General features: G+C 33.0%; 1 protein-coding gene across 3 annotated transcripts in view; it reads right to left on the bottom strand.

Moving 5' to 3' along the window:
• Window positions 1-6,205: 6,205 nt before the first annotated feature.
• Window positions 6,206-22,113, bottom strand: part of LOC143232856 (uncharacterized) — a 120,107-nt gene continuing 104,199 nt past the window's right edge. Inside the window, exon 3 of one of the 3 annotated variants that reach the window (XM_076468828.1) lies at window positions 6,206-7,642. The gene's annotated coding sequence lies outside the window, so the exon portion shown is untranslated. Of the gene's footprint in view, window positions 7,658-22,113 lie in introns of all 3 variants that reach the window. The other 2 variants (XM_076468832.1, XM_076468825.1) reach the window with 2 other exon arrangements.

Genomic DNA, 22,113 nt, shown 5'->3' with positions numbered 1-22,113 from the left:
TACCAATGTAGCCAGCTGCTGTTTGACATCCCTGTATAACCTGAAGCTCCATTATTCCATGGAAGGAGAAAGCACCCCAGATCATGAAGGAACCTCTTCCACTGTATCGTGTAGAAAATGTCTCCCGTGGGATATCCTTATCGTGCCAGTAACCGTTAGAAGCCACCTGGATCATCCAGGTTAATTTTTTTTCTCATCAGAGAACAAAACCTTTGTCCACTTTTCTACGTCCCTTGTTTGGTGCTTCTCAGCAAAGTTTAACCCAGTTGTTTCGTGGTGTGGAAGAAGGCGTTGTCATTGAAGACGTTTACAGTTTTTATTTGTTTTTGTTTGTTTTAAATTTCGCATAAAGCTACTCGAATGCTATCTGTGCTAGCCGTCTTTAATTTAGCAGTGTAAGACTAAAGGGAAGGCAGTAAGCCATCACCACCCACCGTCAACTCTTGGGCTACTATTTTACTAATGAATAATGGGATTGACCGTCACTTTATAACGCCCCACGGCTGAAAGGGCGAGCATGTTTGGCGCGACGGGGATGCGAACCCGCAACCCTCAGATTACGAGTCGCACGCCTTAACACGTTTGGGCATGCCCGGCCCGTTTACGGTTTTTAAAAGCGTTTCTCTCGTAGATGTTGTATTATTGTTCTTGAGCTGCATTCTGCGTCCGTCAGGGCCTTAATTTGGTTCGACGATCGTTGGTGTCTTGCCGAACAACTCATCGAATCCTCCTGCTCAACGCCGGCAAAATTTTTTTGGGCCGACCACATGAAATTCTCGTTCCGTATCTTTCAGGGTCTTTTAAGAAATTTTCAACAGCAGTTGTACTACGCCCAATCTCATCAGTGATGGCACGTTGAGAGAGACCTAGCTTTTGCAACTCGACAATTATGCCACGTTCAAACTCTTTCAACTTTTTAGCTTTTGTTATGTTTTTACCCAATGTAACACAGTAGATGTCAGTGAGAGATGTTGACAACGTTAATGCTTGAACACAAATTACTAAATTTCGTTACGTGTTTACCGATTAACGCTTTGTTTTAGTATGGTCTTAAACTTTTGACCAGCTAGAATTTAAGCTAATTTCATAATGTTCACATTTTCCCTATTAAATGCTAAAAATGCTTTTTATTTTTTAGTTTCTTAATTTATTTTCTTCCCTTTTCTTATTTTCATCTTTCAAAGCTCTACTCAAATATGTGGTTGAGTCTTACAACGCAAAATGCATATTTTTTCTTTATGTTCATTAGCCTTAAGTTTTGGCCAGCAGTGTATCTTCAATGTTTCAGTTTGCCTCTAAAATATAAAAGTTCATCTTTCGAAAGGTACCGCGTAAAAATTATTCTCATGGAATGCAATTGTATATATGAAGAAATACATAATAATAGAATGTGTGTTTTTTAATGTTTTATCTTCCTTTCGTAATGTTCGTAGGTAAAAACAAAACCAATATATTCTTTAACCAACTTACTAAGTAAAGTAAAAATATAAAATAAATTATTCAGACGATGTTCTTGAAATAAAATCCTTCAAAGCCCATTATTTTTTGTTTTACCAACTTTAACGACATGTTGTTTCATCCTTGTTATTTTGAAGTTCATCTTTTGTTTGAAAAGATTGACTTTTTATACGAAAATTATTCATAATTATCTTTTAAATGTTATTGTAAGAAGTTATAAATTAGAAAAGGGTTACTATAACAGGAATTTCACGACATATTTACACTTATAATATCTTTGATCTTTAACATGACTTTCATAGCTACAGGGCTATAATGAAACTTAAAGGTAGTTTTCACGATTGAAAGCATAACTGTTTTAGAGTACCACTCTACAATCACCTCCGCCTTTATAAAATTGAAAGCTTTGTGTTGGAAGTGCAATACTTATACTAAGTTATACTGTCAATACTGTGTTTCTTTTGTCAATAATAAAACTATGTAGAGGTTGGGTAATTGTTTTTCCTTCTGTATCTATCCAAATAATTCTATTACTTGTCTATTCTAATACGTTTTTTTCTAAGTTAGTTCAGGATATGGTAATAAGGGTATCGAGCACCTACTTAACTACTATCTAGGGTATCAAACCTACTTGTTTGTTTGTTTTTTGAATTTCGCACAAAGCTACTCGAGGGCTATCTGTGCTAGCCGTCCCTAATTTAGTAGTGTAAGACTAGTCATCAGCTAGTCATCACCACCCACCGCCAACTCTTGGGCTACTCTTTTACCAACGAATAGTAGGATTGACCGTCACATTTAACGCCCCCACGGCTGAAAGGGCGAGCATGTTTGGCGCGACGGGGATGCGAACCGCACGCCTTAACACGCTTGGCCATGCCGGGCTCCTACGTAACTAGAGGTAACTCACGAACATATGTGTATGCATGAGCTTTCATAACGTTTGAGTATTTTCAGACCGGTTAAATTTACAAAGCCATTCATTTAGCTGCATGCAGTGAGGAAATATTATGTTGTATGTACGAGAAGCAATAGCTGATTTTCATTAAACATGCCCTCGTGTTGAGTTAGAAAACACAGTATACTGAGTGCGTATTTTGGCAACTCTACGGATTTGCAACGCTAAAATCAGGGGTTCGATTCCCCTCGGTGGGCTCAGCAGACAGCCCAATGTGGCTTTGCTATAAGAAAACACACCCACACTTTAATCAATTTCGTTTCATAAGATTATAAAGTTTATCACAATAGCTAAACGTGTTCCGTATTATAATATAGTCTGTTAAGCTGTATGAGGTACTGGGTACTCTTGTCAGGCCTTAAAATATATACATATATTTACCAAAACGGAAATTATGCTATTTACATCATGAAGTGTAGAATATTTTTGCTCTCAACAGTATAACAATAATTTTATTCAACTACTAGATGGCAGTATTTGTAGTGTAAAACCCAACTGTTGAGAAAGATATTTATGTTAGCCAATATTTTCGTCCATCCCTTTCCTTAACCATTGAAATCTTTTTTTTTTTTTGGAATTTCGCACAAAGCTACTCGAGGGCTATCTGTGCTAGCCGTCCCTAATTTAGCAGTGTAAGACTAGAGGGAAGGCAGCTAGTCATCACCACCCACCGCCAACTCTTGGGCTACTCTTTTACCAACGAATAGTGGGATTGACCGTCACATTATACACCCCCACGGCTGGGAGGGCAAGCATGTTTGGCGCGACTGGGCGCGAACCCGCGACCCTCGGATTACGAGTCGCACGCCTTTTTTCTTTATTTCTCGTGATGTGAAATTAAACATGCCTTCGTTTATTATATAACATTTGTCGTCTTTGATCAGACTTTTTATTGTTTGTAGTTCTACATCATTTTAAAATAGTGTTTAAATAACATATTGACTCTGTACTTACTTGACCCGTTCCTGAAGCTGATTTGCCATTTCTTTTAAAAGATATAGTAAAGATAATTAAAATAAATAGTAATAATAATTTTATAAATAAATAAGTAGTAAGCATTAAAATTAAAATAAAATACATAAGGTAGCATTTATTAATACTTCACGTAAAAATCAGATTTTTAAATTACTTAAATAAATTGATCAATAATTACAATGCACTTACTTAATGCAGCTCATACGATAACAGTCGTTCTTCATGTATATATATATTTCGCCTACGCCACTATTTTGTCTGTTATATCCCTAATACTCTGATTGAGCCCTAGTATTGGATAAAAATCTTCGTCGGTACTGGATATCGTAGATGTAGGGTAGTTCATATTATTATAAAATATTCTCCTTTTCATTCACTCATGGATTCGTAGAATGAATATTGCTTAGAACAAGATTTAAATAAGTGCCTCTAAAGTAACATTGTTTATTGATATGCGTTGTATTTTTTACTTTAAAATTTCTCTGGGAATACGTTACGTATTTATAAACCATAAATATTAACAAGGAAGAAATATTTTGCAAAATGTCTGTCATAAATTTCTCGAGCTCTTCACTAAGAACATCTCGCTAAAAGTATTAAATAAACATTGGAATACTAATCTATATATAAAATTCAAAATTTCTCTTTTTGTTTGTTTCTGTGCTTGCTTGCTTTCTTGTTTGTCTGCCAAGTTTGCTGAGTAGGGCATACTTCCATGATGGTGCATTAAACAAGTTTTCGTTTATATACGAGTTTATCGTCTGCTAACCAAACCGGTAATTTTGTCATTAACGTATTTATTACGGAAATAACTTTGATAAGCTTGAGTCGACGTTTATTGTATGCCAATTTAGTTACAGCTCATTAACTGTACATCTTGGCTCGGCATTGCCAGGTGGTTAAGGCACTCGACTTGTAATCCGTGGGCCGTCGTGGGTTCGAATACCCATCACATCATACCTGCTCGCCCTTTCAGCCGTATGGCGTTATAATGTTACGGTCAACTCCACTATTCGTTGGTAAAAGAGTAGCCCAAGAGTTGGCGGTGGGTGCTGATGACTAGCTGCCTTCCCTCTAATCTTACACTGCTAAATTAAGGACGGCTAGCGCAGATAGCCCTCGTGTAGCTTTGCGCGAAATTCATAATAAATCAAACTATACATCTACTAATTCATCATTTAACCTCACGAAGAAAAGAAATGAAGTAGAATGTCATGTGTGAAAAGGCAAACAGTAAGCCTTGTCTATGAAATAAAATCATGCTGCAAAATGAGATTAAAGTCAAGTCAGCGAATATATTTTATCCTACTTCTTTATCATCTGGGTTATTGGATACCTGCATGTGGACTTTTTTCTTTTTGTACATTAGAATATACAATATCTTATACATCAGTGTTATAATGTTCATTAAAAAAAATTACAGTAAAGGAAATTCAACATAATGTTACATATAAACTTACGTTTGAAAATTTAATATCTGAGGAAGGTTGATTGCGGAGAATAGAGCTAGGTTTATGCTAAGGGTCTATTTATCCTTGCCACTGAATAAAAAAAAAAAACCATTGTTCTTAAGATATACCTGATTTAAAATAGTTCGTGTTTTATTTTCAAAAATAAAACTTCAGTTGTTGTTGTTTATTTATAAATTTACAAACTCTTTATATACTTAACAAAATATGGAACGGGGATACAGACAAATAGGTTTCTTTTTCGAAAACCTGGGTAACGCCGCTAGTTATAAAAACGGCAGCTTTGAAAGAATAAAGTTAATTATGAAGAAGCAAAAAAAACGAAGAATTGTAATAAATCAGCAACTTCTTCGCTAGAAGACTTTAATGAACTTCTGCTTTCAAATTTATAAAAATTTCATCATGTTATTCAGTACCATTCCCAACAGTAGTCAGTCTTTATGTTACGGTTCAAGCAGAGATGCCCAAGATGTAAGTTTCAAATTGAAAAGTGCAACCACCGTGAAGTATACAGATTATAAGAATTTTGCAGAGCGTAAAAGACAGTTTTTTTCGGATTTTCTGTTGATTGTTTTTGTTTGTTTTTTTGAATTTCGCGCAAAGCTACACGAGGGCTTTCTGCGCTAGCCGTCCTTAATTTAGCAGTTTAAGACTAGAGGGAAAGTAGCTAGTCATCACCACCCACCGCCAAATCTTGGCCTAATCTTTTACCAGCGAATAGTGGGGTTGACTGTAACATTATAACGCTCTACGGATGAATGGGCGAGCAAGTATGGTGTGATGGGGATTAGAACCCATTTTCCAGAACATTCCAGGTAAATTCAGTGCTGAGTAGCTGATAGAGAGTTTTTTCGAATTACAAGAATTTTCAAGAACTTCCTAGAATGTTGTGGTACCTACGACAATCGTCAAGAATCTTTTAGAACTTGCCACAGTGATATATATACAGGGCCTCACAACTTCAGTTTAGATCTAGCTGCTTTTATCAGAGATGGCATCAAGAAGTTGCAAGCATTCTCCAGACGCATTCCACTATGTTTGTGGCCAATTTATCAAGACAAGAGCGAAAAAGTACTCTGTGACAGAATTTGCCAAAATGTGTGACGCCTACAAGACATGCCTATCGGGGATCAAGACAAACCCTGGGCACCTCGTTTTACCGGGAAACACTGCAAAAAAAAAAAAAACTCTAGAAGGTAAGAGGGACAATTTTTGCTTGTTGAATAGTAAGATGTTATATAATATAAATTTTAGACCTTTTAAAATTTAAATATCTTTTAATTTATTTTTTTAATTTCCAATAGTATAGAAATATATTACACATAAAATATTTTTATGGGCCTCTTACACATTAGTTGTAGATGAAATAAATTTATTCTTCATAATAACAATTTTATTTCGCTCTTTTACAGGATAGTATAGAGAAGAAAAAGAGTCATGAAGTTCGCTATTCCAAGAATTTGGCGCGAACCTACTGACCACTTAAGCAGTTGCTAATTCTGCATGGTAGACCTTTCCAAACATCGGGCTAGCAAGAATGGATCTGTTAGCATGTATCCGGACCTTCCATCGTCCATCTCTCCAGAGCTACACTGCCCTGAGCTCCTTGAACTCATTTCGCTCGAAAGAAAGCAGTCATACTCAGAAGAGAGCAGTAAATCAGAAGAGGAGGTAGACGTTGAAGATCCAGATTACAATTTCAGAGGTGTAGCTGGTGAGAGAAACCCATACTATCCAAACCAAAAAGATCTCAATGGCTTGGTCAGAGATCTATATCTTAGAAAGTCAAATGCCGAGCTTTTGACATCTACGCTCAAAGAGTGAGATTTGTTAGATGAAAGTGTGCAAGTCGCAAGTCAGAGAAAGCGTCACCGACATTTTTCAGGTTTCTTCACTCATCAAGATGGGCTCTGCTTCTGCCACAATGTATCCTGTTTGTGCGAGGCAACTGGAATTGCCTATAACCCGAACGAGTGGCGCCTCTTCATTGATAGCTCATTCACAAGCCTCAAAGTTGTGCTGCTCCATAACGGGAATAAGTATCCGTCACTTTCCCTGGCTCATTCGGTGGACCTCAAAAAGAAATACAACAGCGTCAAGACCTCACTAGAAACCTTGAAGTATGATGAGTATGGCTGAGAGGTTATCAGAGACTTCAAAATGGGGCATTTCTGATGGATCTCCAAGGAGGTTTTACCATGTTTATCTGTTATCTTTGCCGTTGGGACAGCAGAAACATCGCAGCGCACTACAACAGGAAGCACTGGCCACAACAGACCGAGTTCTTTGTGGGGAGGTACAATATCAAGTGTGAGCCACTAGTGGATCTCCAGAAGGTGTTGTTCCCACCATTGCACATAAACTGTGGTTTATGAAACAATTTGTTACAGCTCTTGATAAGGAATCTGCAGCCTTCAAGTACCTTCGAGACTTCTTCCCTAAGCTGTCTAAGGAAAGCTGTCAAAGATGGTGTCTTCGTTGGACCACAAATAAAGAAGATCCTGGAGTGTACAAAATTCCCCAAATAGTTCAGGAGAAAGGTGAAAAAAGGTTGGAGTAGTTTTGTCGCAGTAGTTCGAGGCTTCTTGGGCAATCACAAGGCCGGAAATTATGTGGAACTGGCTGAGGCTGTGGTGAAGAAATACAGCAAAATGGGCTGCAAGATGCCCCTGAAAGTCCATGTCCTTGACGCTCATCTTGATAAATTCAAGGAGAACATTGGAGCATACTCAGAGGAGCAAGGTGAGCGCTTCCACCAAGATATACTGGACTTTGAACGCCGCTACTAAAAATAGTATAACTAAAACATGATGGGAGACTATATTTGGAGGTTGATACTTGAAAGTAATTTACATTACAGTCGAAAATCTCGAAAAACTACTTACTTTAAAACATTTTTGCTCATTTTTGTATAACTTTAGTATAAATACATGTAAATCTTGATTCATATTTTTATTCAAACCTTATGTAAATGAAAATGTGCAAATTTGCCTGTTCTTACATAGAAAATAGGTTAATTTCTAAATTTCATTATCCAGATCACAAAAGCAAAGTTTGAGGGAAATAATTGCCATTTTCTGTACTTTTACAACATAAGTAATTAAGAAATAACACATACTATACAGGAACAAAATTTGTGTTACATAGTGATAATAAACGAATTATTTTCAAACATATTGCGATGATAAACATAAACTGTGAGCAAAGTAGTTTTCACATAAAAATGACACCTTATTAAACGTCAATTTATATTCGATTATTCAAATGAATGTTCACTGCACAACTTTGTATACACCTCAGACATTTCTATTGAAGATTGCAAAAAAGAAAAAAAAGGTGAAAATGTGATATTGAGAGAAAACAACACTGATATTTGACGTTGATGTATTAGAATCTTCTTAATATTTAAATTTCAGGTTTCTCTTCAGCAACCAGGCTATGCTTGATGTATCCTGAAGCAAATATTTTTATATATGATGTATTTTATTGTATTTACAACGTCATACTTGTCAAAATAAAAACCGCTCTATAAAGAGGAAAAATATAAATAAAATGCGTGCATTTATTAGAACTTGAACATAGCTCTATGTAGAAGAACGTACACAGAGAGAGATATGAGGATAAAGAACAAAAGGAGAGGTTGTTTGTTTGTTGTTAAGCTCAAAGCTATCACATTGGCTTTAGGAATTTAGTCTATTTTATGTATCGAGACCTTACTGCTGAACCATCACGGGGAGGGAAATATATATAAGAGAATATAGAATGTAAAAAGATGCATCATCAAGTTTGGCATTTTGTTAAGAGGCAGTCTCTGTAAAAGCTGTAATACAATTATTGCTGACGTAATTATAACGCTAGACACCAGGTTTCGATACCTGTGGTGAGCACAGTACAGATAGCACATTGTATAGCTTTGTGCTTAACTATAAACAAATTACCTGTTCATATTGATTAATTTCAATAATAATCAGATGAGTATTTTTTATTACAGTAATACACTATAAATCTCCAACTATAGTATTATTAGTTACAGATAGATCGTACATTCGTATGTTTATTATTCATGTTAAAATACTGAAGATGTTTATTTAGTTCTAGTATTACTTATCTTAAGAAATGGTAAACCAGCTGGCTAATAACTTGACTTATATATTGACATGAACAGCAAATTCATAAAGAAAAATACAAAGAACGATATGTAGACCAATTTGCTCAATTAAAATTCAAATATTCTTAATTGTAGAAGAGCATAAATGAAACATAACAAAACTAAAAATAACTTAAAATTTTATTACATGTGTTAAATTATGTAATATAAATGCTAACAAGTTACAGGCAAGACTAAGAGAATATTAACCTGTGTTCTAATATTAAGTCAGTCGTTTCAGCACTAGCTTTGTTGGGAGAATTATGGAGGATTTTATTTGCTAAACTGTACACACACCTCATAAAATGAAAGCTCATTAATGAGATAATTAATATAATTCAGTTCGTTGTCATTTTTACTGCGGTTGGGATTATAGAAAATATTAATTTCTATCTGAAAGGAATTTTGAATGTTGTAGCATTGTACAATGGAGATTACATTTATACGCATTATTTAGTACCCTTTACATGTGCTTGAGTAAATATGTAACGTTAAAATACAATTTTCGTATATATTTTACAGATTGCTAGGACATTTCCTCTACATCTTTATTATAGGTTTAGATCAAAATATTAGGGAGTAAAAAATATTCGTGAAAAAATAATACCAAAACTATTCTTCAAATCTGTATAATTCTTTAAGAGCTTGAGGACGTAATACGTATTTATGTTTATGAATACTTAAAAACTTTGTTTTTAAAAATTCCAATAACTAACAAAACTAGGAGACGATGGATAATAATATAGAAATAATTTCCTTACTTGTTACTGACGCAGGACTCAAATGTATACACTAAATAATATTAATTAACAGTATTACAAGCAATGTGTGTGCTATTATATTACAATAAGAATTACGAAAATTTTAATTGCGTTATTCTTTAAGGGCTGTATATGGAATTATATTAACGAATAGTGGATAAAAAATGTCGTTATTCTTATTGTTGTAGAATGTAACGCCTGTAACCTGTAAACTATAATTTTCAGTAATCAAGTGTATTTGGAGTGTGGTAAAGAATTAATACAAATTAACTTAAATCTATGACTTTTTTATATTCAACTCTACTGGTTTAGAAAACTGTAACACAGATAAAAAGACCCTCATGGCAGTACCGTGCAGCAGTTAAAGTATGTTAAAGTGCAATATAGCCTAAACTATAGCCTATAGCTTTTACCCTAAACACCCGTGTTCGGCCACTAAAGTATCATGTGATTAAAAGTATTATGAAGATAACTGCAGTAACATTAACACTTATTGCAAATTAAGGATTCATATTTAGCCAACTTAATTGCCACACATTATTAATGCAAAATATTCAACTAAGCTATTACAATCTTTCTTAAAGTTTAGTGTTATATGATTTTCAATATAAGATTTAGTGTAATTTGCCTGTCGAAATTTTTATCTGCGCTTCATCCTAGTTGATATATAGACTGCGAAAATAAAGAAAGTACGCGTGCAACTGAAAATAAAATAGAAACAATCTATTAATTCAACCTGTGAATTACGATGATAGCAAAAATCCTACGCATTTGGCAGTGTTCCTTTTTTTAATTACTTAGTGAGATAATAAAAAGTATAGTACAATAATACTTAACAATATCTGACATAATACAATGGCTTGTAATAATAATGAACGTAATTACTGAATGTAAATAACACAAAATTTATTGAGTTTATTCACTCCATCAAAATTTGGTCTCTAACTGAAATTAATTCAAGGACGCAAGCGAATAAGAACCGTTTATTTTATTCTCAAGAATAATAACAAAACGAAACAAAACCAATTTGGCGTTGGTTCTCGTAAATCTAAATAGATAGAGTTGAAAGTATGGAAAAAATGCTGATCTTCTCATGAGACAGAGAAAGAATTTTGAGCCAAATAAAACATAAGGAGTTCCTGTTTATCATCTCTAGACAGCAGCATTTTGAGTTACGAGACTCCTTGTGCTGCCTCTCATCCCACTTGTAGATATATTAGACGTAGCAGGTAACTTTACGTTTTAAGCCCTTAGTAACAGAAATAACAGAACAGAAGTAAATATTTGAGCTGTCTAAACGGTAACGAAAATAAACCCTCTCTGTAGAATTTGAAAAACTAAAAATATATTCAATACGCAAAAATATGTTTACTTTCCTTGTGTACCAGAACATATTTGGAGCTGAATGTAATGCATTAAAAAAATCAATGCTTCTAGAACTATTTAAATAAATGATTTACAAAAATTAAGTAGGAAATAATGAGTTTTGTGTATCCGTTATACGTAAATGCTTTGCGATTTATTTATAAAATACATTACCAAATACTAAATTCTTGAAAGACAGAGAGAGAGTTCGAGATATAATTTTCACTCACTTTTAATAATTGTTTTCGGTCTCTATACCTTCTGAAGTGAGCTAATAAAATACATTGTATAACTGTGTCCTGTAATACATTTGCCTCACAAGAACTACTTTCTCAAAGGTTGAATAATTAGTCGATGTTTTAAAATTTTACTTAGTATCAAAACAAATCAAATGATCATTAAAAGATTAAACTCCTAAAATAGAAACGTAGTTATTGACTTGTTCTACAATATTAATGCAAAAACAGCCTAAGCACATGTTTTCTAGATAGATCACAACGTAGTCTATATTCAGTATGTTTAGTAAATAAAACGTTACATTTCTTAATCATTTTAATTAGCTGTTGATGTATTTTCACATATCTAAAATTATAAAAACTATAGTAAATAATAAATAAAATGTAAAACAAAGATACTAAATCTTAAATAAACCAAATTACCCTAAGTAATTATTTTTATAGAGAAAATACATTCTCAATGCCCCCCGCTAGTATAGCGGTATGTCTACGAATTTACAATGCTAAAATCAGGGGCTCGATTCCCCTCGGTGGGCTCAGCAGATAGCCCGATGTGGCTTTGTTATAAGAAAACACACACACATTCACAAAATTAAAAAACGATCAGCGTTAAATAAAATCTTCAAAATAAACTATATTAAGATATTTTATTTTGTTTATATACGTAATTATGACAAAACCTCAAAGTCTCTTTGTCACCATTCCTAATTTAAAACTACTGACAAGAGAAGTCAGCCAGCCAACAGCAGTCTGATACCCACCATTCACGTTAGGAGATTGACCATTATTCTTAGAAAGCGCACACAGCCTAAATTTCTAGAATTATTTGGTGTTATAGTACTAATTCGAATACAAGTCGTCAAATTTTGAAATCCAGAGATCCACCAGTAGACCATTCTCTGTCTAACCTAAATTCGAGCTTTCGCTAAAAACTGTATGCATTTGAGGCTTCCAGTTTTATGGAAGTCGTAACGGTGTACGTACTCTTGGTTTCAATACGTTTATCAGCTAGAAATGCCACCAGTGCTCAAATATGTGAGAAAAACAAAACTTGCTTCACAACACTAAGTGAAAGACCTGTAAAAAAACCTTAAGATTTTTTTCTCTTTTGTCGTGAATTTCGTTTTGATTTACATTAACAGCAGCTTGGAACACCAAATTGAAATTAGTGTAGAAGAAATTTGTAATTTCCGGATCGCAGACATTGTATTATTTTTGTGGTGTAATGAACAATGTTTTCGTTTTCTAACCTTTTCTTACCAAAATTGATTAATTAACATACTTCATATTTGTATACCATATTTCATGAGAAACAAAAGGCCCAGCATAGCCAGGTGAGTTAAGGCGCTCGACTGGGAATCTGAGGGTCGCGGGTTCGAATTCCCGTGGCACCAAACATGCTCACCCTTTCAGTCGTGGAAGCGTTATAATAAATCCACAATTCGTTGATAAAAGACTAGCCTTAGACTTTACAGTGGGTAGTGATGACTAGTTGTCTTTCCTTTAGTCTTGCACTGCCAAATTAGAGACGGCTAGCGCAGATAGCCCTTGTGTAGCTTTGCGCAAAATTCAAGAAAACAGAAACGAGAAACATATTATGTTCAATGGAAATAAATTCTTCTTTCTTTAAAATATTTATTTATTATTGATCGACAACATCTTTAGAAAATACAATTTGTATCAAAATCTTGCTTAGCTAGGAGATTTGATTGAGTTTAAATTGATGTGCGTATCAGTTGTTTTGAATTTCGCGCAAAGCTAAACGAGAGCTATATGCACTAGTCGTCCCTGATTTAGCAGTGTAAGACTAGAAGGCAGCTAGTCATCAACATTCACCGTCAACTCTTGGGCTACTCTTTTACCTACGAATACTGGGATTGAACGTCATATTATAACACACTCACGGTTGAAAGGGCAAGTATGTTTGGCGCGACCGGGATGCGAACCCACGACCCTCGGATTACGAGTCTAGTGCCTTAATCAACTGACCATGCCGCCCCAGTTCTGTTAATACAAACTCTAAGATTCTGAATTTTTTATTAAAATTTTTGAGTTCCATTTAAAATATGATTTACTCAGTTGTTTAGAAAACGTTGTATTTATACACATATGTAAATTTAAGTAAACTTGTGGGCTAAAAGTGTTCAGAGTAAAATAGCTAGTGAAGTTACTATTCAAATAACAGTTGAAAGTCACAGAAATAATTCGTCAAAAATAGTGAAGTCGTTGCAATATAACGACCTAAAATATCAACCTTGTCTTTTAAAAATTCAACATTTTCTCCATTATTCTTTTAGGCGCGTCTTTACTTAAAAAGAATAGACTATTTGAATGCCAAGCTCTGATAATTGATTAGAAGTGTTAAACTAAGTTTAATATCTGAAAGGCCTATAAGTACCGAACACTTACATACAAAATACCAAACTCATAACGCAAATGCTTTCATGTGCAATTTGAGAAGGAAGTTTTACTTTTCTAAAGTGTTTTGATTATAAGATTTAGCGTTTCTGTCTTTAATTAATTGATTTTTAGAGCTACATATTTTCTAACATCCTGAACAAACATTACATACATATGTTTTTAAACTTTACAGGTAACTAAAACTTTCAAGACATTTTGTTGTACTTGATTATGATTGCTATTTATTGTAACAGACTTACTGTTATGCATTTATTTTATATATGCGTGTGTTTAAGTTTATTTCATGGAACGTATATTGTTAAATGTGCATTGTGAAAATCCCACCTGTTCTCTGAATTTGTAGAAGATTCTAGAATGTAAGAATTAACAATATATGTTTTACGAAAACACTTAGGTTACTTCGAATATTGTTGAACTTTCGAGAATCTCGCCTAATAAGTATAAAAGCTAGCCATTGCAAAATGCCGAGAGACAACACTTGATCGCTACTATAAGTCTCAGAAGCTATAATTGTGAAAAACACTTATTAAACGGAAAATTACAGATATTTGACCAGGAACGCTTATCGATTTCGAACATTACGAATCGTTCAACTTCAGAAATGTTAGTATTTTTACGTGAACTTCAGATATCTAGCTTCCTCTGTGAAAAGTAAGCTTGTAACCGCATTACACTAAACAATAAAACAACTAGCTAGTATTTTTGCCAAGTAAATAGTATCAGTGTATCAACACAATATTAATTTACTCGGCGCAGACCTGAACCGTTGATAAAATATTCAGTTCCAGACTAGACAGAAGACTTAATATTGTTTATAAGAATTTTAAACTCTTGTTTATAAACAATTATTTATAATAACTGTTATTATCAATTTTATTATTATTTACATATTAAAATATATTTGTGTTAAGAAAGGGAATTGTGTGTATTAATCTTGTTGGCAAATATCATAAATTTAATACATATAGACATTTCATTAACTTGTAAATTAAAACTAAAATTTTCTGTTGTTTGAAATCATAATATGTAACTTACGTACATAATAAATCGAAGACTTATCCGAGAAAGATTATAATATGTACTATTATATATTTTTAGATTTTATACAACAATTCCTTTTTTTTGGAGGAGTTCGACGAAACCTTCGACCTCCATCTGAATCCGCCAGTTGTAATACCAAATAAAATTATAAAAGTATACAACCAATATTTCTGAGAAGAAAAATATCAACAATGTGGACAATTTTTGACATAAAAGACAACACGTGATTCATAGTAACTGTATGACAACTGCAATAACAAATAAACAAACAAAGAATGATTACTATAAATTATGAAACAAGTCTGTACTAAAAATAGTATAGTTATTAGCAACGATTGATGATCTATTTCAAGATTACATAAAGATATTCTTATCACATTATTTTGGCACGGCATGATGTTTATTTATAAGCTGTTTTTTGTTTGTTTCTAAAACAAAGTACATTCAACCACTTATATCTATATACTACCCAAAACGTACACAATATTTAATCTTCGAGTACATATATCTTTAAGTTGCAAGATACAGATATTAAATCTAACAAAAATAACATTGTTAAACACAATGAGAATACTAAAAACAAGATGAAATGAGGAAATAATCATGACCTAATAAGTGAACAATCTTCAATATGCACAACTGAGTCATTCGTCCAGGTTTTCTTTTACACAAATGGTAGGAAGCTCAGCCACATGACCAACAACAAATCACAACTCAGCACACTTGCGACAAATAGTTTATTCGCACAATTATTAACTCAGATAAATGAGACTAAACGCTACTTAGAAATTCTATCACCTACCTTTCATTTAAACTAACCACTTCGACCACCAGAGGATGCATTAATATATTGCACAGGAACTTCGCCACTAACGTTTTACTAATGATTTACTAAAACTTTTTATGTTTATAAATTATATGTATTCTTAGGTATGTGTATGATATGTATTCTTAGGTATGTGTAGGTTTTGTATAGTAGTATTTAGTGTAAATTACGTAAAAAAGTATAAGGTCCTTTTGTATGATATTTATCCCTAAATCCCAGTGGCACAGCGATTTTAGAATGCTAGATACCGGGTTTCGATACTGGTGGTTGGCAAAGCATAGATAGCTCATTGTGTAGCGTTGTGCTTAATTACAAACAAACAAATCATTCTTAAAATTATAACAAATTCATGAAATTGAAAAATTACTGTAACAGATTTTATCACTTCCATTACTGTAAGATATTTCACGCATTAGAAGTCACGGAATGATTAACTCCTATAGACTGAAGATCAAAATAACAAAAAGTTAGCAAGTGAATACTGAAAACAGTTGAGCATGTTTTCATTTCAACCACTTAAGAAAAAACAATATTTATAAATGTCTGTATAAATGATTGTTATGCAAAAGCTTGGCTATTTCAAATCACGTGTTAGAAGAATTGGTTTATTTTGAATTTTGCGCAAAGTTATACGAGGGCTATCTGTGCTAGCCACCCCGAATTTACCCGTGTAAAACAAGAGAGATGGCAGCTAGTCATCACCACTCACCGCCAACTCTTGGCCTACTCTTTTATCAATAAATAGTGGGATTGATCGTGACATTTAACGCCCCCAGGACTGAAAGGCCGTGCATGTTTGGAGTGATTGTGATTTGAACCCGCGAATTACGAGTCGAGTGCCTTAACCATCTGGCCATGCTGGGCCGTTAGAAGAATTAAATGGAGAAAGTAAAAAAAAAAGAAATCAATTCAATAATCATTTCCAGTAAAAGAAAATGAATGCCAGATTTTCCTTTCAAAAATGGCACATTTAAATGAAAACCTTGCCAGGTTAATTCATATAAACATATATATATAAGAAAATTTCTAATGAAAACTGTTATTATATAGCCAAATATAAAACTTTGGAATTCGAAACATTATTTATAAACACATTTCTTCTTTATTTGTTCTTCTATAAAGTTTCATCGAATATACTGAAATATAAAGAATATATATTTTTAATGAAAACCAATGGTACACCATTCAAAAGACCATTTTGAGTTAAATTTAATATTTGTTTATTTATAAAAAACTGTCATTACTTCACCTTCATGTAACTAAGCACGAAACAGGTATTAAAACCTGGTTTCTAGCGATATAAGTCCGTGGACATACCACTACAGTATTAGGAGGATCTAAACTAAAGTTAAAAGATAAATATTGATAATATTCAAAATATGAAAAGGTAATTTTAACTGTTTAGTCATTTTATTAATGTCAGACATATCTTCACAATTCCTCGTTTCACTGTTCTTCTTCGTATTAACATTCAATTGGACTAAAATATGCATGTTGACATATTTTATTTAAAATGGCCAATCGTAATGTCCAGTTGGTGTGTGGTTGAATTTACTATATTGACAAAAAAGTGGCATAACGTCTATGATGAATAAACACGTTATGTTTAGCTTTCTCATAATTTGCATGACAGAAAAGAAATAATGGTATAGAACATTCAAATCACGTTTCATAATTTATTTTCTAATTATTGTATCATTCTTGATATATGTGATTAGTATACCTTGACAGCCTGACATGGTCAGGTGGTTAAGGCATTCGAATCGTAATCCGAGGATCGCGGGTTCGAATACCCGTCACACCAAACATGCTTGCCCTTTCAGCCGTGAGGCGTTATAATGTGACGGCCAATCTCAGTATTCGTTAATAAAAGAGTAGCTCAAGAGTTGGCGGTGGGCAGTGATGACTAGTTGCCTTTTCTCTAGTCTTACACTGCTAAATTAGGGACGGCTAGAGCAGATAACCTTCGTGTAGCTTTCGCGAAATTCAAAAACAAACAAAATGCCTATGTGATAGAATGATTTTATTTGAAATACAGAGTGATTACTTATTATATTAAATAATACAAAAAACCCATGGAATATTTGAAATGTATTAAATATAATGACATTTAAGGAACTATTTTAAGCTTTCTTTCTATCATATTAAATCGAAACAAAAGTCAATAGATGTAGTGTTCTTTGCCCTCCAACATATACTACAACAGACGATCGCAAAAAAGTGTAGGGGTGTTATTCCCGTTACCATGGAAACGGCACTAAAATTCTGCCGAGTGCTATTCACTGGTTATAGCAGTAGTTTAATTCGACGAATATGGAAGCAAGCTAACCGTTAATAAATAGTTTGTGTGACAATGAATAATAACCATACCTACGATGACATGTTTTATTCCTCTTGAAATTTAAAATATTCTTAAATTGTTCTGACATTTAAAATGAATTTTAAAAGAAAACAACAAGATATTTAAAAAAAAAAAACGTGCGAAGGCTGAGGCATTTTAATGTGTCACTTCAGTCAAATTCAAATAACTGTTAATTTTCAAGAATCGGCATGTGCCGAACAACTAGATTATAAAATTGATTAAAATACAGATAAAATGGATCAAGTACTTAAGATGATAATAAAACTAAGAGCAATCATCTCCATTATATCCTTTTATTTTTCAGAAACTGTAAACCAGACTATGAAAGAGAATTAATAGATGTATAATGGAAAACATTTAAACTAATTGTCTTTACAATGAATCATGTTTCCTTTTCCTGCGCGAGTTTTCAAAAAAAAAAAAAAGAAGAAAGAACTCTAAACAATAAATTATATTATAATGATCAATCAAACTGAATAACTGCATTAATCTTTAGTTTTTACTTGGTTCTACTGAAAGAAAACTATACATTTTCGCAAAGTTTTGATTATCGTACAAATAATAAGAAAAATTATTAGACGGATTACGCGATTTTTAAATTTGTCTTATATAAGAGCAACGTAGCGCTATTGTTTAATGATGAGGAGTTAGTGTAAAATACTTCCACTTGGTAACACTACGCCTGATTTGGTCATAAGGTACTTTCATCATATTTACAATGAAGCCGAAAAAGAGTGGAGTAAATAACACGACAAAACGGAAAACTAATCACACTTCATGAGAAATATTTACATGTGTTAATTGGTGTATTATAGTAGATGCAACTCTCGACTCCACGAGCATCTGTTTAGCATCTGTACATGCTTGGTTCATGAGAAATATTTGGTCATTTGATCGTCCAATGCCGCGGAGGTAACTTTCGTATGTCTCAGCGTTTTTTTGAGAAAAGATATTCGTATAGCAAGACAACATATACTAAAAGGACATTATGTTTCGTACAAGGAAGTCGTCAATACATTCAGTGAAAGTGGAAAAACGTAAACAGCAAAGCATTTAAAACAGCTAGAAACCACGAGTCTTCATACAGTTGCGCGCTTAACATCAAACAAACTAACCTAAATCTCACTATAAGCCACTCAGGTATAAAGCTCTCATTTGCCACGCGATTGCTGTGGTTAGAAAAGGGAACTATTTAACCAAAAAAAAAAAAACTTGATGGTTCCAACCATAACTCAAAATCAATATTTATTTTCATGGGGAATGTGACATACTAGCCAAGTCTTAGAAATCCTCATCCATATAGAGTGGATAGTATGAGGAAAACTTATCAAGTTGTGCGATATCATATTGTTCTCCAAATCTTCGTGAATGTATGTTGCAGTGAAAATTCTGGTGTCTGTCTGGCTATAGTGAATTATCATGGCTACCAGTAGTAGAGGTCATAAGTTTCAAGGTCCGAAAGATCTTGCTTGCAATGTGTATAAACTATCTGTAGATTAACATTGATTTAGTTAGTTATATGATCTGTGCTTTAATGAATAATAAAAGAGATTTATGCTTGTTAAGAGGTGGGCGTGTACAGTAGTTTAGAATAGATCGAAGTTAATAGAGTAAGGTCTGGGAATAATAGCAGAGAAAGAGAGTATATGCATATGAATTAAGAGAATTAATTTTAGAAGAGCTAATATATATCACCGCTAAACTTAATAAAAAATATTACTTGAATTTTAAAGTTCTTCATTGTGACACATACTGGAAGCCAATTTCGACTTGAATTTTCTTATTACTTTCACTACAGTTGATAGCAGTGAACATAGGATACATTTTTCTTGGGGGGAGGAGCATATATGATCACGCCGCTTGGAGGAAGTCTGCTCTCTACTTAGTGTCCCTATACTTTTATTTTGATTTTCAAAGTTGCCAATATCGTAAATTAACATTGTTTTGTGTAGGGTATTCTTTAGAATTTCTTGACATTGTTATCATTCATAGAACATGTACGTAAAAATATCGTAATACCCCACGACGGCATAGAGTAAAATCATTGCAACATTCTTTAATAATACCTACCGGTGTAAAACAAAATAAAGAGAAATTTCGCTGTATCGCAAATGACTGTATTTTTTGTTATGATAAGCCCATCAGCATAGGCTTCGAAAATGTAAAAAAAAAAGCAAGCAACTGTTAATAGGGCAATGATTGAGCAAAACAACTAATAGATATTCTACTAAGAAACTTATCAAATGAATAATCTTAATCAAATAGACAGCTCACGAATCCAAAATGCTCTGATTATTTTAATCTCGATGGTTACTAGAAGATGCAATTTCTTAAAGCAAACAGCTTTTCTGAGGACTTTATTATATTTATGCTTCATTTTAGGTAGATTTGTTTGTTACAATTTCTCAGACTTATAACATGTTTCTTTTTATCAGAGTGTTTAATAACTTGATTAATAAATATGTGTTACATTTTTATTTCAGTTCTATATGTACAATATTTATTTGTTATCTGTTTAAAATGTTTACTTGTACATATTATTTCTATATTTATTAACTTATCTTGTACCTGGAGTACTCTTCGTTAGACAGAAGTTATATAAATGCATGATTAAGTATTTTAGGAGAAAATTTATAAAAACCATAAAAAATTTCGTTTAGAATTGTATGCGTCTATTTAAGCACAAAGCTACTAATTGGGCTATCTATGCTCTGTCCATAAAAGGTATCGAAACTTGGTTTCTAGCGTTGTAAATGTGCAGTCATACAGCTGTGCCACTGGATCAGTGTTAGTAAATACCTATGTTTACAACAACATGACAGCTATTAACAAATTTGTATGCATTTATTGGTATGCTGAGAAATTTCTCTACTGTATTTTGAAAGTTTAGAATACGTTACTACCTAATGACAGATTAAGATACCTCTTGTACTTTCCCTTAGTTTAGTTGAAATCTCAAAATTTAACACTGAAATGTACAATACTAAAAAGAGTGCCATTCAAGTATTGATTTGTTTCATTAAAGTTACTCACAAAACTACACAATGAACTATCTGTAATATGATCCAATTTTTAGCGTTATAACTCTGCATACTTGCCACTGTGCCACCAGTAGCATCAGGTATCGATAGCGTCTTTATCTAAGTTGAAGAAAACTTTAAAATCTACTGTAGAAATATCACTACATAATACGAATTATCATTAATTTTAATTATCAGTAAGAACTTCCTTATATCTGTTAAATATGACGTATGATATCAATACTATTTTCCTAAGAATAAATGTTTTGAAGAAAACTATATTGTGCATCAGTAAAACAAAATAATCTACATATACTTGGTATCTGTAGTAAAATAAATGCTTTATGAACGTGATAAATATATTTATTTTCTATCTTTTAAAAACAAGATACGTTATAGAAGAAAATATTGTATAATAGTAGGCAGCTGTATTACAAGTTACCTCCATTTCATAGATTTCCCAGAAACAAAACAAAAAAAAAAGTTTATATTGGCCTAATACTATTAGCTTAATATCAGGAAAAACTACCACTATATCAGTATTAAACAAAACATAAGGAAAAATTAATAAATTTAACATAATTGGAGAAGTATTAATACACAACAAAGCATTTAACACAATATTAAAAGCAAGCAACTTGAAAAAAATAAAAACATCAACAACTGATATCCGTGCAGATCTTCAGAGTTAAATGTCTATGTTGTGTTGCGTTCTAATTGAATGTGTATAATTATTTTTTTCGACATTTTTGTTTCTTCTAGATCATTTCATCCTGTAACCAACTACATAAGTGTTAATGTATGTTTGTGCATACGTCTGAGCAGCAAAGACAAAGTCAGAGATTTGTTTAAGCACATAAAACTCCAGTGATTCTACTCTTTGAGGTATACTTACTTGAATCTCTGGATACAGCTGTGTGGAATTTTACCTAATTCTTCTTTCAGATGTCTAGATAAAGTCACTTTTATGAAGAATATAAACAAATAGTCTATATCCTTCTTTTTTTACACTACTGAGCGATGATTATATTACAAAAACACTTACAAACTAAGAGACATGACATATTTACATCCTCT

The sequence above is a fragment of the Tachypleus tridentatus genome, chromosome 11 (genome assembly GCF_004210375.1).
Source record: "Tachypleus tridentatus isolate NWPU-2018 chromosome 11, ASM421037v1, whole genome shotgun sequence".
Taxonomy (NCBI): Eukaryota; Metazoa; Arthropoda; class Merostomata; order Xiphosura; family Limulidae; genus Tachypleus; species Tachypleus tridentatus.
Note: the sequence above shows the minus strand (reverse complement) of the source record. Positions and strands in the feature narration are given on the sequence as shown.